The sequence below is a fragment of the Triticum urartu genome, chromosome 7A, assembly GCF_056163025.1.
Source record: "Triticum urartu cultivar PI428250 chromosome 7A, HENAU_Tu73, whole genome shotgun sequence".
In the NCBI taxonomy this organism is placed as follows: domain Eukaryota; kingdom Viridiplantae; phylum Streptophyta; class Magnoliopsida; order Poales; family Poaceae; genus Triticum; species Triticum urartu.
Window position 1 is genome coordinate 441,772,119 of NC_141879.1, and position 4,994 is coordinate 441,777,112.

General features: G+C 51.2%; 1 long non-coding RNA gene across 1 annotated transcript; it reads right to left on the reverse strand.

Annotated features, from left to right (window-relative positions):
* Positions 1–648: 648 nt before the first annotated feature.
* Positions 649–4,114, reverse strand: LOC125518892 (uncharacterized). Its single transcript, XR_015611869.1, has 3 exons — positions 3,715–4,114; positions 2,573–2,640; positions 649–936 (listed from the first exon to the last, which is right to left on the reverse strand). It is a non-coding gene; the product is annotated as an uncharacterized LOC125518892 (long non-coding RNA).
* Positions 4,115–4,994: the final 880 nt, after the last annotated feature.

The following is a 4,994-nucleotide window of genomic DNA, read 5'->3' on the forward strand; positions in this document are numbered from 1 at the left end:
CCGAATATAGTCATACATGATTATGGAAAAGAACTTGCATGACATCTTTTGTCCTACCCTCCCGTGGTAGCGGGGTCCTATTGGAAACTAAGGGATATTAAGGCCTCCTTTTAATAGAGTACCAGACCAAAGCATTAACACATAGTGAATGCATGAACTCCTCAAACTACGGTCATCATCGAGAGTGGTCCCGATTATTGTCACTTCGGGGTTGCCGGATCATAGCACATAGTAGGTGACTATAGACTTGCAAGATAGGATCAAGAACTCACATATATTCATGAAAAGATAATAGGTTCAAATCTGAAATCATGGCACTCGGGCCCTAGTGACAAGCATTAAGCATAGCAAAGTCACAGCAACATCAATCTCAGAACATAGTGGATACTAGGGATCAAACCCTAACAAAACTAACTCAATTACATGATAAATCTTATCCAACCCATCACCGTCCAGCAAGCCTACGCTGGAATTACTCACGCATGGCTGTGAGCATCATGAAATTGGTGATGGAGGAAGGTTGATGATGACGATGGCGATGGATTTGTGACGACCTCGGTTCAACCGTACACTAATCATACACGCAAATGTGTACGATCAAGATCAAGGACTCACGGGAAGATATCACAACACAACTCTAGACACAAATTAAAATAATACAAGCTTTATATTACAAGCCAGGGGCCTCAGGGGCTCGAATACATAAGTTCGAATACACAAGATTCAACGGAAGCAACAATATCTGAGTACAGAAATAAGTTAGACAAGTTTGCCTTTAGAAGGCTAGCACAAAAGCAACATCGATCAAAAAGGCAAGGCCTCCTGCCTGGGAGCCTCCTAACTACTCCAAGTCGTCAGCGACCGTCACGTTGTAGTAGGCACCCTCGGGGTAGTAGTAATCATCAGTGGTGACGTCTGGCTCCTGGGATCCGTCATCTGGTCGCAACAATCGGGTATGGGGGAAAAAGAGGTAGCAAAGCAACCGTGAGTACTCATCCAAAGTACTCGCAAGACTTACATCAGATCTAAACTAAGTATGCATCTGTATCAAACGAATGGGTTGTATCTATGGACTAAACTGCAGAATGCCAGAAGAGAAGGGGAAAGCCTAGCCTATCGAAGACTAGCATCTTCAAGCATCTTCAAGCATCTTGCAGCATATAGAAGAGTACAGACCAACATAATGTAAAGTAGAAGTAGTGTTATCAACCTCGGCCAGAGATCCTTTCTCGACTCCCAGCGAGAAAGCAATCCCAGAGCCATACTATCCAGTTATCATCTCATATCCAAGTCTCATCTCCATGTCTTATCTCAAGTATCCAGTTCTAGTTGTATCGATCGGGATACAACTCCAAGTGTCCGTTACCATAGGACAGGCTATCGATAGATGTTTTCTTCCCTGCAGGGGTGCACCAACTTACCCACCACGCTTGATTAACTCCGGCCGGACACACTCTCCTAGGTCATGCCCGGCCTCGCCAAACAATACGCCGCAACCTGACCTAGGCTTAATAGAGAGGTCAGCACGCCAGACTAAGCCTATGCCCCCAGGGGTCATGGGCCATATCCCCAGGAACTCCTGCACATTGCGTACGCGGCCGGTGAGCAGACCTAGCAAGCTCCTTCAGAAAGGCATGTGCTTACCAGTCCAACCCGGCGCGTGCCGCTCAGTCGCTGACGTCTATTAAGTTTCGGCTGATGTATACGACACAGAACGCCCATACTATGCCCACGTGATGGTTAGTGCTATCAGGCCAGAGGCCCCTCGGATCAAATATCCAAACCGTAGTGGATTAGGAGCACGCGGTAACGAGCAGAGACTCATGATTGATGTGACCCCGTCGCCCCGTCTCGAGTACTTGCGGCAAGGGCTAAGAATGCCCGGCCACGCCTCGTAAGTATCTCGCGGGCACCTTCCAGGTCAACCCGACTCCACATCACTCACTATTAAGCTCGCGCGGGTACCCCTCAGGGCCGACCCGTCTTAGTAACATGGCTCAGTGCAAAGTCATAGTAACCATAGTAACTGTGTGTCTAACACCAAGGGGAAAACCCGAGGAATCACCCCCGGTGAATTCCACTCGATGTTATCATCACGGTGAACGTAAGAGGATCCACCCTCGAGGTTCACATTTGATGAGTTGCACGACAGAGCCGTAACGGAAGTGGTTAAGGAGGAAATCACCCTCGATGACCTCGACCATATAGCTACACTAAAGAGATCTCATCAGAAGTGATGTAAGAGGTTCCACCCTCGGCACTCGATAGTAACTCTGCAGAGTTGTACAACTAGGGTGGGTGATGTGCAGTGTCGGGGCCTGGACATCGATCACGTGATCGAGTCATCGAACATAAAGCGGGGCAATTGGGACAAGGTGGGGGTCACTGATGGATCACTAACCAACCTATACTAAGCAGTTTAGGATAAGCAGGTAAGGTATGAAAGCAGGTAACAACAACAGGCTATGCATCGGAGTAGGATCATACAGAAAGCAGTAGCAGTTCTAATGCAAGCATGAGAGGGAAAGAAATAGGCGATATCGAAATGCTCAAGGGGGGGGGGGTTGCTTGCCTGGTTGCTCTGGCAAGGAGGGTCGTCGACGACGTAGTCGATCATGGGGGCAACAACGGTCTCGGGGTCTACCGGAAAGAAGAGGGGGAAGAAAAAATAAATACAGAGCAAACAATGCATCACAAGGCCTAACAAGACGATAGGCAGAGCTAGGGTTGTCCTAACGTAGTACTACATGTTGCAGACGGAGGGGATAAACATCCGAGGATGAATTCCTGACGTTAGGTGGATTCCAGACAAAGGAAAAGAGGGGGAAAGTTCCATGTTCGACATGCTAGGGGCATATGACAGATGAACGGACCACGTATTCGAATTCGTTGGATTTTTTTGAGAAACTTTCATATAGAAAACATTTTCATCGGAGGTACGGTTTAATTACTATGAATTTCTAAAGATTTTCTTATTTTCTAGATTTATTTTAATTCGAAAATAAATGAATAAATTGCTGCGGGTACCCAGCCCCGTGTACATAGAATGTACACCACTGCTTACATGTGGGCCAAGGGGGACCCCGTTGACTAGTCAATGCTTGTCTAGTCAACAGGGGGTGGGGCCCCCTGTCATTGCCTGCCTATTTACTAACAGGATTAGTTTAAACTAATTAAGTAGTTAACAGGTTAGTTAACATGATTAATTAGGATAATCAATTGATTAATTTAATTTTTTTCACAACCCCTTTTTTTACAATTACATTTTTTTGTTTCGTTTAGCTTTCTTAAACATTTTGGGGGTGGGCCCCATGTCCAGTAGCACACATGCCACAGCGGATGCGGGCGCCGGATCAAGGCGCAACCAGCAGGCGGGGCCGCGGCGAGGCCGGCCGGCCGGAGCTGTGCCCGTCAACGGCAGCGGGTGGCGCATGCGAGGTAAGGGGCGGCCAGAGCCGCAGACGCGCGTGGGCGGAGAAGGGCGCGCCGGGCGGAAGCGAGGGCGCGGTCAGGGGCGCACGGCGCGCGCGTGAGAGCGGCTGGGTGGAGTGACAGGGCGCGGTGAGCACGCCGGGGAGGGAGGCGATGCGCGAGCACGCGCGTCGGGCGTGGCCGGCGCGGCACGAGCGCAGCCAGGGCGTGGCCACGGCGGGGTGAGGCGCGGAATGCGGTGGTTGCTTCGGGGAGAGAGGAGGACGACCGGGGGTTGCTCACCCGCGTTGAAGGGGAGGCCCGATGCAGGGGGAACACGAAGGCAGGGCGAGGTGGCAGCGACGGCGAACGGTGTTGGCGTCGGGGCGTCGTTGGTGAGGAGGCCAAGGACGGGGAGGCGCTTGGCGGGGAGGCGGTCCGGCGAGGGGGGGGGGGGGGGGGGGGGGTTCCGAGCGGCGGCAGGGCAGTCCGGCAAGTGGCGAGCGGCGTCCGGCGAGGAGGAGTCGGGGACGACTGTGGTGATCCGGTGACGAGGTCCAGCGCGTCGAGGCGGCGAACCGCGGCGGCGGTGGGGATGGGCGCCGTCAGGGGCACGAGGCGGCGCGGGATTGGGCTCCTCCCCGATCCGGATCCAGGCGAGTGGGGAGAGACAAGGGAGGGAGTCGGGTTCGTGGGGGTGGGGGGTTCGTGGGAGAGATGGGATAGGGTTTGGTCGGGTGTGGCCTATAGGCCAGGGGAGCGGGGGTAGTGGGCCGGCCTGTGGGGTGGTCGACTGGGCCGGCGGGGTCGAGGCCCAGTGGGGAAAATGGGGGGGGGGGGGGGGGGGTCCTTTTCACTATTTTTATTATATATTTTTAAGAGTATAGCTTACTAATTGCAATTATTCCGAGCACCATATGACTCTAGTAAAATGTGCCACATGCCACAATAAATACTTTGCAATATTGTGAAGTTGCACAAAATTGTTTTGAGCATTTGGAAATGTTTAAGAACTTTTAGAAATTGAAAAGGCCAATTTAATTGTTGTTGGACCACTCAAATAATTTCCAGGAGCATTTTTGGAATCCAACAGAGGTAGGTTTCATCATGACAAATACTTAGAGAATATTTGCCATAGTGTGAATTATTTTTCTGGCTCACTGGAAGATGCAAATAATTGGCTTGTAATTTGAATTGGATTGGACTTGATTTTTGGACAAGTGGCATTTTGGCTTAGGAAAGCATGATGATAAGACATTATTAGGGGGGATTACTGTAGTATGATACTGGGGGTGTTACAGGATTCCCCTCTCCGAAGCCCCGAACGGACTCTAGATCAGCCCTCCCGAGAGAGTTTAGGGCTTGACGGCGGCTCCGTATCGTAAAACGCGATGAATCCTTCTCTTTGACTTTTTCTCCCCGAACACAAATATATGGAGTTGGAGTTGAGGTCGATGGAGCGTCAGGGGGCCCACGAGGCAGGGGGCGCGTCCAGGGGGTAGGGCGCGCCCCCACCCTCGTGGACAGGGTGTGGGCCCCCTGACATGGATTCTTCTTCCAATATTTTTTATATATTCCAAAAT